Genomic DNA, 13,173 nt, shown 5'->3' on the forward strand with positions numbered 1-13,173 from the left:
CTCTCTCTCTCTCTCTCTTTTGTTAATGTTTTCTTTCCTGTATTTGCTTCTCTTGCTGTGTTCGCAAATTTTTCTTTCTTTTTTTTCATGCATTTCTCACTTTGTCCCTTTTTCAAACTTCACGCTTTCCAAATTTCTTCTTTTTCTTTCACACTCTCCCCTTGCACTATCCAATATTCTCCACTTCCTTTTCCTTTATTTACTTTTCTCCTTCTGCTTATTTGCCTTTTTCTTCTTATCTCTCTATTTTCACCATTCTTCACTTTCTAACCTTATTTTTTTCCTTCCTTCCCTTTTTCCCCATATTTGCTTCTTGTTTCATGTTCAATTCCCCTTTCTTTCATTATGAGTTTGATCTGTCTTTTTTTTTCTTTTTGTCTACTTCTTGCATTAATATATTCTTCTTACCCATCTCGCTGTCCCTCCTCCATCCATCCCTCCCTATCACGTCCCCTCCTCATCCTCTCCCTTCTGCCTATTAAACTCCAAGGAAACTTTAGAAGTGGCTCTATGCTCTTATTTGGTCTTAATACTCCCAGGTGTATAAGAGGTGTAAAGTTTTATCTACCGCAACCTGCCTCTCTCTCTCTCTCTCTCTCTCTCTCTCTCTCTCTGGTATTTACTTTGGCGTCTACCTTCCTTTTTTTTCAACACCTTTCCCTCCACACCCTGGCCACTGCTGCTCCCTCGCCTCAAGCCTGCCCTCGCCCAGCACTTAGTAAACATTCACCCCACCGCAACCAATACTCGTCCTCCTGTTTTTTCTTACTCACCCTCCCTTCCTCCCTTCTGCTCCTCTCGTCCTTACTTTTATGTTCCTCTGTTTGTCCCTTTCTCGCTCTCTGTCTCTGCCTGTTTGCCTGTTCATGTAAGGAGGAATACTATTATTAGTATTTATGTGCGTGCATGCATGTTATGTTTTCTCCCTTGCTCTGTCTCTTTTGCTCTGTCTGTCTCTCTGTTTGTCTGTCTCTTTGCCTCTCTCTCTCTCTCTCTCTCTCTCTCTCTCTCTCACACACACACACACACACACACACACACACACACACACACACACACACACACACACACACACACACACACACACACACACACACACACACACACACACACACACACACACACACACACACACACACACTCCTGGTGGTAGTACGCTCACAATCGAGAGAGCATAGGTTCAATTCCCGGATCAGGCCAGAGGTCATATGGGCAAGGCTTCTATTCAAGTCTGTGGCCCCTGTTCACCCAGCAGTCGGTGTAAGTCGGAAGTTGTGACCCGCTACTGGGTAGGAGAAACAAACTCCGAATAAAAAAAATGCACACTGGGTGGTTTGACCATCCCGGCCCTCGGTCACTAGGCTTATCTGCCGCTGTCTAGCCGTATATGTTGTGTAGACTTAAGATGTATGAATGTTAGTATGTAAGGATATGTATATGTATGGTAATACATATAGAATTTTCAGCTGACTCTGTAAGCTACCATTCTAGATAGACCGAAATATTATGTTGATATCATCATTATTACACACACACACACACACACACACACACACACACACACACACACACACACACACACACACACACACACACACACACACACACACACACACGCTCCGCGTAGTGTAGTGGTTAGCACGCTCGACTCACAATCGAGGAGGCCGGGTTCGAGTCCCGGGGCGGCGAGGCAAATGGGCAAGCCTCTTAATGTGTAGCCCCTGTTCACCTAGCAGTAAATAGGTACGGGATGTAACTCGAGGGGTTGTGGCCTCGCTTTCCCGGTGTGTGGGTGTGTTGTGGTCTCAGTCCTACCCGAAGATCGGTCTATGAGCTCTGAGCTCTCTCCGTAATGGGGAAGACTGGCTGGGTGACCAGCAAGCGACCGAGGTGAATTACACACACACACACACACACACACACACACACACACACACACACACATACAGAGTTGTTTTGTGTTTTAGTTTTCTACTTCTTTCTTCCTTCCTTTAAACAAGAAGAAATAAAGAATAGTGTGGGAATGATAAGTGTTGACACCAGATTGCGTTTCATTCGTCTTTGAAATGTGGCTGAGTTTCTTACTTACTTAAAGCCATGACGTAGATAATCATGAAGTTTATTTAATTTTCCTTTTTTTTCTCTCTCTGTTGAAGGCAAGTGAATTTGAGTGTAGATATATGTTTGTATACAGAAAACTACTTTCGAATAGTATGTTTATTTATTTTTTCTTGTTTCTTATTTATAAACTGAGAAAAGAATACCATTGAAACAACGTACATATTGTCTCTCTTTTTTTACTACCTCAATCTTTAACTCTCTTTGCTATTTTTTTCTCTCTTTTTCTTCTTCATTCACTATTCCCCTTTCTCACTCTACCTTTCCTTGTTTATCCCTCTTCTGGTTTTCTCCCCTATGTTGTGTCTTTCCTCCCCTCGCCCTTCCCTTCCTCAATCGCTCTTCTACAGTATTCCTTCTTCCTGCACTGCGATATGAAAACCTTCCCTTACTTCTGCTACTCCTGGCATGATTGTATTTCAGATTTTTTTTTTTTTTTTTTTTACGGTTTTCCTCATTATATCGAACCTTTTTTTTTCTTCTTTGTTTTTGCTTTCTCTCTCTCTCTCTCTCTCTCTCTCTCTCTCTCTCTCTCTCTCTCTCTCTCTCTCTCTCTCTCTCTCTCTCTCTCTCTCTCTCTCTCTCTCTCTCTCTCTCTCTCTCTCTCTCTCTCCCATTCTTATTTTTACCATGTTATTTTATGTATCTTGTACTCTGTCACTTTTACAAGCAGTGCATTTATCCTTCTTTGCCAACCGTTCTTTCTCTCATTTTTCTCCTTTCGTCTGACAGCCAAAGCGAAAAGTTTATAACAGTATTCCGTTATAAACAATGCATAACTATAAAATGAATTTCAGATGGTAAAGGAAAGGGCAGACAGACAGGCAAAGTCACATTCTGCTTCTGTCACGTCATAGAATTATTGAATCTTTTTTATCAATATTTTATCATTTTATTATTATTTTATTCCCACGTTTTTTGCATCATTGTTTTGTTTTTACGCTTTATTCAGCAAGAGATTAACCTTGCTTTGTTTATGGTTCAGTTTTAGATATTAAGTATTACTATCACTACAAAACCGCATTAATCTATCTATAATCATGCTTGTAATCATGTGTGTGTATTTGAAGGTATGAACTCTTTCATTACCAGCCATGGCAGTCATTTCATTATATTTTAGAAATCCTTTGAGAATCTGATCGAGTTAACGATGCAATTTTTGTGATCAAAGGGCTTTAAATCATTTAGTTACTCATCCATGACTTCTATATCTTATTTGCTGTATCATACCTGACTAAGATAGGAATTAATAGAATTTTGGATGCTTTCTCTACTGGATAAATGTTGATTTGGGTGTTGAAATAAATATAAGAAAATATTACTATGAAGAATGTACTTATTAAAAGAGTATAGCAAGGCGTTTTTGAGCTTAGGTGATCAGGAGATAGATTGAGGGAGAGTGGTGAGAGAAAAGCAAAGCGAAGAGTGGAGTGGAGAGTGCTGGGAGAGGAAAGATGGAGAGGAAGAATGTACGAGGTGTGCGGAAGAGTGAAAGGAATGCAAGGTACTGTGGGAAATGCGAAGCGAGATACGATTAAATGGGAGAGCGAGGTATGTGGTAATAGGAAGAAGAAGGAAAAGCGAGAAAGGTGCGTGATGGAGGAAAGGCACAGCTAAAAGATGGAAAAAGATGGAAGTGAGATGTGAGGTAAATAAATGATCCTTGGAGTGGTGTGATGCGTTTGAGCGAGATGGAAGGGAATGAAAGCAGAAAGGAAGGTTTAGGTAAGAAATAAGGCAAGAGGAAAGGCAAGTAAGGCGTTTGGAGACTAAAAGGGAAAGGTGTGAAAACAGAGGGACGTGTACATAAATGAATGAAGAAGGGATGCCATATTTGTTAATGCTCATGGAAAGGCAGGGAAATAAAAAGATGAACAAGGTAACTATGGAAGAAAGTGTCATGGAAAAATAGAAGTAAGGAAAAAGAAAGGAAGGTGCCTCGTGTGTATGTGTAAAAGTTGAAAGGAAGGGAAGGGACAGATGAGAGAAGTGAAGAACAATTAGTTTTGACAGAGAAGGATCACATACCAGACCCAAATTTGAGATTTTCATGATCAAATGTGATTTTTTTCCTTTTGTTTGTATTTTGTAAATGTTTATATATCTATGTATATTTTTTTTAGGTACGACTTTTTAGTGAATCTCAAGCGTATTTAGTTTTTTTTTTTTTTTTTTTTTGCCATGAAAACATGGCAATTTCCATAAACGTATATAAAGTATATTCATGACTCTGTAGTCTTAAATTTTCTTTGCTAAAGTAAACATACAATATTGTTGCCTTCTGGCAATCTCTCAAGGTAAAGTTAGGGGAATCAAGGAAGAAAAGAAAATCAAGTACTTATATTTGTTGCTTTAAAATGGTTTTCTTTATACACATATTATGTTCTGACTAGTACAGGACGTCATACAAGGCTGAGCTCAAGCTTCAGTTCAGGGCCTCGATTAACAACGCCTATTTTTATGAGTTTTCAAATAAAAAGAATTATATAATAAGAATATATATATATATATATATATATATATATATATATATATATATATATATATATATATATATATATATATATATACAATGTTTTGAATTTAATATTTTCATTCATTGAGTTAGTTTACTATTCCGATGTTACTATTTAGATTTATTCACCTTATTTTTTACTGCTTATTCACATCCTTACAATTGACGAGGCACTTACAGTTACAAGTCATTTATTTACTGAGCACCACTATGCACCACTATACACCACTAAAGCAGGGAGTAAAGGGCCTATCATACTGGCCTATGATACGCGGAACGAGGAACATCCGATCGAGATAGCTGAAACTTGCCCGGATTAGCGGAGCAAAGTTGGGATGGCTTCATATCCATCCCGGTTCTCCGTATGCTATCCCAATGGAAAAATAAACATAATATATGTAATAAAAAACTTTTATTTAAACTAAGAAGAACGTGCCTAAATTTTTTCATATTGGAATATTAAATAGTATTTTATCAATTTACAAAGATCAAATATATATATATATATATATATATATATATATATATATATATATATATATATATATATATATATATATATATATATATATATATATATATATATGTCATGTCGATAGTTTGGGCTCATTGCAACCACCTCTGACTCCAAAGTTGCCGTCGAGCACGTCTCGGTTTTACTCTAGTTTCTTTTACTTACTTTTCATCAATAAGAGGAAGTGCAAATGCAATTCCTGAAAGAAGCACAGGTTGAGATATAAGCGGCATGGTTTTGTTTTGATTAGGCTTGGGCTTGGTTGCTGGGCCGTTTGTCTAGCATAGCAGGAACGCGGGCAGCTTGTGTGTGATAATGTTCCTGGTTTCGTACCAAGAACCATGGCTCGCGTTCCGCGTATCATAGGCCAGTGTGATAGCCCCGTAAGTGTACCCTTCAGTCACCACACCCACACTACCATCTTGGAGTGATAAACCTCAAGGCTACGTCAGGAGAGACACTGCTGAAGGATACGTCGCGCTTAACGCTCTTCACCTACCATCAAATTAACATAATATCGAAAGTTAGAACAGCGTTTTATATCATCAATATTTCTTCTTCTCATACGTATTTTTAACTTCCCATTAATTGGAAAACCATTTATGTTAAAGTCTCCGTTCCAAGTATTCACGTGTGTGAAAGTTTTAATACTTCCTCCGGAGCGTAAGGATATCATTTATTCTTGAAGAAGATGAAGGGAAAGAAAATTTAGAAACACTAATTTTTGTTACCACTTTCATATACTTTAGTGCTACTTTCAGCGTATATATAATTCTAAAGGGGAGGGTGTGGAAGGATGGGGTGGCCTCCATGTAAATTCCACACAACAAGATTCCTCGATGAAAATTTTACCCAAAATATTCCCCTCGTGATAAATTCCCCCCAGCGTGCCCTAACATGAACTAATGCTATTCATCACTGAGGGAATTATTTGGAGGAAGTCTTGTGAGTGTAGTAAATTTAACTGGGAGAGTTTAGGATATATGAATGAAATATGCTGTTAAGCCGGAGCTGTGGAGGGAAGGGTGAAGAAGTACAAATGGATCAGTAATTGTTGATGGGAAAAAATTGTGAGAAAATGCCACTGGATTTTAGTACTCCTGCTACACTACGAGTACCTGCGGCGTTAGTGTGAGAAATAGAGGGAAAGTCGGCACATTCAGAAAGGATGGAAGGAAATTGAGGAGGAATAAGATGATAAAGGAAAGGATGGAATTATGTTGAAGAAAGGAGAAAAAGAACTGTGAAGTAGTTTTGGTTGTGTTCTTCAATCATTCCTAAATCCGTGCAGCCTTCCAAAAGCTTTTGAGAAATTCATGTACTCTACAGATTTGGACAAATATCTCACATCTTCTCTAGTCTCAAGGCTGAAAATTATAAACAAAAGTTCTGGATCTTTTTTTTAAACATAGGAATTAACTACGTGGTATTAGACCATTGTTTTAGAAGTGTTTCATGTATGATAAAACACTATGTTATGTCTCAAATATATGAGGTACAAGTATATATTATTTATGTTATCATTATATAATTGTTTGTATTAACTTCTAACATGAGAGTTCTCAAAACATCTTTTGCACTGAGGACTCTTATGCACACGGGCCATGTCATGTACCCCATCAGGTATAGTAGCCCACTATTTGCAAAAAGATATCTTTAGTTTAGTGGACTAAGTAGTACAAAAATGGTGACGGTAATACTGGTGGTAACAATGGTGAAAAGTTATTCTATTGGAGAAAAGAAAATGACAGAGCTGATGGAGATGGTAGAAGGAAAGATATTCATCAATAGTAGTGGTGGTGGTGGTTGTGGTAATGATGGTGGTGGTAGTATTAGTGCGGAGGAACGCTGCGAAACTATTGTTCTCTGTTTACTACCTTCGATGTTTTGTCGTGCTTTGCCTTATTGGTGAAAGTTCGTCCCTGTTGTTGCTTACCGCGTTTCCCCTGATGTACGTAGCTGCCTTCCTGCTCCCCCTCTCACCAGGTGTTCGGGCAGACGGGCGGTAAACATGTTATGCACCTGTGACGTGGATTGAGGGAATTTATTTATAATGCTAATGATTGTCTATTTTTGTTTCGCTTCTACTTTGGGAGGGATGTTGTTGTTGTGGTGATTGGTATTTGTTTTCGTTCATGCTCTCTTTGTTGGTGTTGTTGCTGCTATGGTTTTAGTTGATTATGGACAGCTGAGATGACGAGAAACGCAAATGTTAAGTCAGCCTACATTACAGATGCATATAGGAAGCTTGATGTCTCTCAGCGTGTAAGACGGTGAAGGAACTACCACTCTACATCTGATATCAAATAGTCTAATGGAAGCATCTGCCTTGCTCTTCTTTTATCTCTCCTCTTAGCCAACACTGTTAATTGTAAAATTCACCTTGGAACCTACCATGATGTTCTTCTCACTCTTTCCTCTTTCCCCTTCCTCATCCTGAACACTGGTAAAAAGTTGATACTCCTCTTATGAAATCATGTAATCTATTGGAAGCATCTGCCTTGCACTTCTTTTTTTTTTCTCGCTAACACTGTAATTGAAAGCTCTATCTTGAATCCTGTCGCAATATTCAGCTCATTCTTCCACTCCCTCCCTCAGCCTGAACAGTGATAGAAAGCTTTATCAATAATTATCTTCACTCCAAACTACCATGACGTTCACTTTCGATTTATTTTAGAAGTAATTGATTTATCACTTCACTCTCCACGAAGTCACCCTCCCACATTTCTTTTAAGTATTCTAAAAACTAGTTACAAGTCTTCCCTCGTCCATTTGTCCTTGCCCGAGAGATTACAGAAGTGATTGTGTTTGGCATAGTTCTTAGAAGATAATCTTTGTCATCCATCACATGCAGCTCTTTCCTGATGTATTTCCCAGAAAAAGACCTGATATGTTCTACGACATACCTAACGCAAGAGAGAGAGAGAGAGAGAGAGAGAGAGAGAGAGAGAGAGAGAGAGAGAATTTTCCAAGACACACTCCATGAAAACACTAGTAATAAATATGTACATAAAAAATACTTAATAGAACTTTCGGAATATGAATCGGGCAAACTATGCATCAGGCAGTTTCATGAAAAATGCATTTTACTTTTAAGACTGGGTGACAAAGAAAAGTAAAAGCTTACCCGGCAATTCTGTCCCTCCCTTTCGGGCCACATGTCTGCCTGCGCGCTCACCTGATTTAGCCCCCTGTGATTATTTCCTGTGGGGATATCTCAAATCCCTGGTTTATAACAACCGTCCACAGACCCTGGAAGACCTACAGAACGCCATCCGAACTGAAAGAGCCAATATACCGCTCAACATGCTGGAGAGAGTAGACCAAAGCTTCCGAAATCGTCTGAATCAGTGTATTGACAATGGAGGTGGACATTTAAAAGATATTGTCTTTAAAACAGTGTGAAAGTAAATCTCCCATGTTGTGTGAAAGGCATAAAAGAAGAATAAAGAATTGTGAAGTGTGAACAGGTTTTTATTTCATTCTCAAATCGGGAAGTATCCGCCCCCCACCCTGTATTAATCTTATTATAAGCAGGATGAAATAACAAACGATAACTAATAATGGTAATTAAACTAAGGACGAAAATCTAACAAACGACAATGATATACCTTAATTCCCTAATAGCTCGGGATGTTTTGACAGGCGGCGCCACTGGCTGGGCTGCACGAGTGAAGAGTATTGGGAAATTAACGTTCTCGACAAATTCAATAATTAACGCTCAGAGTTAAATGCTCGCCAGATTAACGCAGATGTCATGTCACTGGAGATTTGAAGTATATAATCATAGATCAGAGAGAGAGGGGGGGGGGAGGGCGGAGTTTTCACATTTTTCACTTGAATGTCATGTTTTTTTTTTTTTTTTTTTACGGTAAGGCCTATAGCGCCTGTAGGCACACTTGAAGAGTGTATGGGAAGCGCTGTTCAGCTTCCGTCCATTAGTGGCGCAGGCAATCTTATTTATAGTGGTACCCATATTAGGGCCCCACCCAAGCTCATCTTGAGTGTAACCACCTAGACTCTGGGTATCATAGTGACATGTAGGTAACTTTAAACCACTCGACAAATGGCAAAGTGTTTTAAGGCTGTACGTGGTGGGATTCGAACCTACGCGTGGACGTCTGCCCGATCCCACGCTCACCACCTTATCCACTACGCCATCGTCTATACTAGTGTCTACAAGTATGTTCGTTTAAATGTCTACACCTAATTATGCTGTGTACATAAAGAGGTAATTCATTAGTGGCGCGTACATGGATAGTTCTGTGTGTGTGTGTGTGTGTGTGTGTGTGTGTGTGTGTGTGTGTGTGTGTGTGTGTGTGTGTGTGTGTGTTACAAGGCAAAGACAATCTTAAATTTCTTCTTTTTTCTGCGGCATCAATGTTAATTTCCATTTTTGTTGTTTTATTTCGTTCCTTCTTCTTTATCTACGTTGGTGTGTTAGTTCTGTGACACGTATTAAACTACTTCTTTTGTTCGGTTTCGTAACATCAGTGGGAGCTGTAATATATATATATATATATATATATATATATATATATATATATATATATATATATATATATATATATATATATATATATATATATATATATATATATATATATATATATATATATATATATATTTTTTTTTTTTTTTTTTTTTTTGAGTGTGTGTGTGGAGGTTTATGCCATCTCACGAAACTCTCTCTCGAAGTTAGAGTTGATAAACAGTTTGTGAGTTAGCATGAAGCTTTTATTTTGCCTCGCAATATTTGTTATAAGAATATAAAAAAAAAACCATAAAAATCTAAGAATAAAGAAAATAAGCTGCAAGAAGCAATGAATTCTGCACTTAGGAGTCCCTACACAAAACTTACTTGTTTTCACTTATCATCTCCATTCATGAATACGTGCAATCTTCTTTTAAAGTTCCCTAATTACTCGGCACTAACAGTTTGACTACAGAGTGTATGCCAGCCTTTCATAGGATTTCATTCATTAAATTCTATCAGTTTCAATTTGTTATTTCTTCTCACATTCCGATTACCGACGCTGATTATCATGCTTATTAATTGACGTTCTTATGTCAATTATGCCAATTGAAAATACTTAAAAGCCAGACATGGCATCTCTAGGGAATGAAGATTCAAAAGTTTCTCCTCTTCTTTCCTAATTAATACTTGTCATCTCTTGTACCGCTTCAATAATTGCATTCTTTACCAGTTCTACCAAGTGCTACATCCTTCTTGGTAAGTGCATATAACATCACGTAAAGGAGGTAACTTGCTCTCGGTCTTGGTAAGTTTTCATTTTTCTTGAATATATTCAGCCAAAAAATTTCTTATACCTTGTAACACATATTTTGTTTGTTGTCCACTCCATCTGCGATATTTAATTTCTTTATTTGAGTATTGCTTCTATCAAACTTTTTTTTATTTATCCTTTGATTGTTATTATTATTACTTATAATAATAATAATAATAATAACAATAATAATAATAATAATAATAATAATAATAATAATAATAATAATAACAATAAAAATAGAAATAAAAATGGTAATAATGATAATCATAATAATAATAATAATAATAATAATAATATTATTATTATTATTATTATTATTATTATTATTATTATTATTATTACCATTTTTATTTTTATTTTTTATTGTTATTATTATTATTATCATTATTATTATTATTATTATTATTATCAATATTATCATTATTATTATTATTATTATTATTATTATTATTATTATTATTATTATTATTATTATCATTATTATTATTATCATTATTATTATTATCTTCATTATTATTATTATCTTCATTATTATTATTATCTTCATTATTATTATTATTATTATTATCATTATTATTATTATCATTATTATTATTATTATTATTATTATTATTATTATTATTATTATTATTATTATTATTATTATTATTACAATTATTATTAGCATTGCTGTTATTGTTATTATTATCAATATTATTATCATCATTAATGATATTATCATTACTATAGTTTTTGATATCGTGTTCTTCCCTCTGAGCTTTCACACTATTTTTTTCATCTGTATTTTCATTTCGCCTTTTCTTTTACGTTTTAAGCTTGTGCTTTAAACTTTTCTTTCACCTTATTGTACTTTTCCTTATTTCTACCTTTGCTCGTTACGTGACTTTCATTTGCTTACTTGATCATACAAACCAATCATCCTAGTGTTCCTTTATTCTTTTTTTTCATTTCAACATTTATATGATTTTGTTTAAAGTGTTATTTTATTTCATTTTTTCTTAGCCACTGTCTGTCAGTCTGTCTGTCTATCTCTTTTTCCCCTACCACTGTCCTTTTGTTACTCTTGTATGTTTGTCCGTCTATTTGTCTGTGTTCTGTTTCCTATTTTTTACTTTTGTCGGTCTGAATCTGCATCGTTTCTTCCCTCTTTAGCACTATCTGTTTTCTTTTTTTCTTTTGTTTATTTGTCTAACCATGTATCTGTGCCCCTCCCCTTTCAACCTTTCTCTCTCTCTCTCTCTCTCTCTCTCTCTCTCTCTCTCTCTCTCTCTCTCTCTCTCTCTCTCTCTCTCTCTCTCTCTCTCTCTCTCTCTTTTCCCATCTACCCATTGGCCGCTATTATCTCCACTCTCCTCGCAGTCCGATTTTCCCCGTAATGAAATCGATATAACTGCAGCGGTTTTCACGGCACTAAATTCTGTCAAAGGACACTGAGAGTCTGACGCTAATTACCTCTACGGAATAATAGGAATTCGGCGTGTACTAAATTCCAGCTTTCCAGAAAGAGAGAGAGGGGCAGCAAGCATCAGTAATAATGACATTTGTCGCAGCGCTCTGAAAAGCTCATTAGGGAAGCATCAGTTTCTCTTATTTCATCAGTGTATTGGGTCCAGGAAACTTTTGCTCACGATAGGTTGGCCAATGTGATCAGAGGACGATGATAATTGGCTTAATGTGTGTGTGTGTGTGTGTGTGTGTGTGTGTGTGTGTGTGTGTGGGTGGGTGGGTGGTTGGGTGTGTGGGTGAGTGTATATGGGAGAGATAGATGGGAAAAGGATGACTCGATGGTGAAATATTTTTAGCAAGAGTTTATTTGCTGTGTTACTTTCTTATTTGCTGTGTTACTTTCTTATTTGCTGTGTTACTTTCTTATTTGCCAATTATTCATTTTTTACATATCAACATTATTAGTTGGTTGCTTTTTTTTTCTTTTTATTTAGTTTACTTCCACGTCCTCTAATAAACTTTTTTACTGGGTCTATGAGCCATACAGTATCAGACACTGAGGAGAAAAGCATGATACAACGTCGATTTAGTAACAGTAACTTAAAGAATTTTGTCTTTGGCAATCATAATGCGTAACATTTAAAGAATAGCAATGGTAATGGTAGCAATAATCAAGATAGCTGTATTTTTTACCACAAATCTTTTTGTTAATTCTCTTTTGTAAAATGTATTGTGCGCGACATGTGATAATATCCGAGTCACTTATTCTATTTACGAAATTGTGCTGTACTGTGTGTGTGTGTGTGTGTGTGTGTGTGTGTGTGTGTGTGTGTGTGTGTGTGTGTGTGTGCGTGTGTCGTGTGTCGTGTACAGCTCAGTGACTTCTCTCCCTGAACATAATGCAGGCAAAAAAGTATTGCAGTGGAGTCTAATGAAGCACTTTGGTATATCATTATCGTCTGATTTTATTTTAAAAGTTAGTTTTTATCCTTTTAATGAAACTCGTCATCCCATTCTCCTAATTGTATATTTTGCAAACAAATTTGTTAAAATGTCGCACCCAAACACCCAAGTGTGTGTGTGTGTGTGTGTGTGTGTGTGTGTGTGTGTGTGTGTGTGTGTGTGTGTGTGTGTGTGTGTGTGTCGGTGGGTGGATGGGCTGGTTGTTGGGTGTGTGTGTATGGTCGGGTAGGGTGGGTGGGATGTGAGGTCTTGCCGTGGATGGGCAGTGCAATGGGAAAGGAAAGGGACATGCAATGATATCCTGTTCAGGCTTCACTGTTAATTCA

The sequence above is a fragment of the Portunus trituberculatus genome, chromosome 47 (assembly GCF_017591435.1).
Source record: "Portunus trituberculatus isolate SZX2019 chromosome 47, ASM1759143v1, whole genome shotgun sequence".
Taxonomy (NCBI): domain Eukaryota; kingdom Metazoa; phylum Arthropoda; class Malacostraca; order Decapoda; family Portunidae; genus Portunus; species Portunus trituberculatus.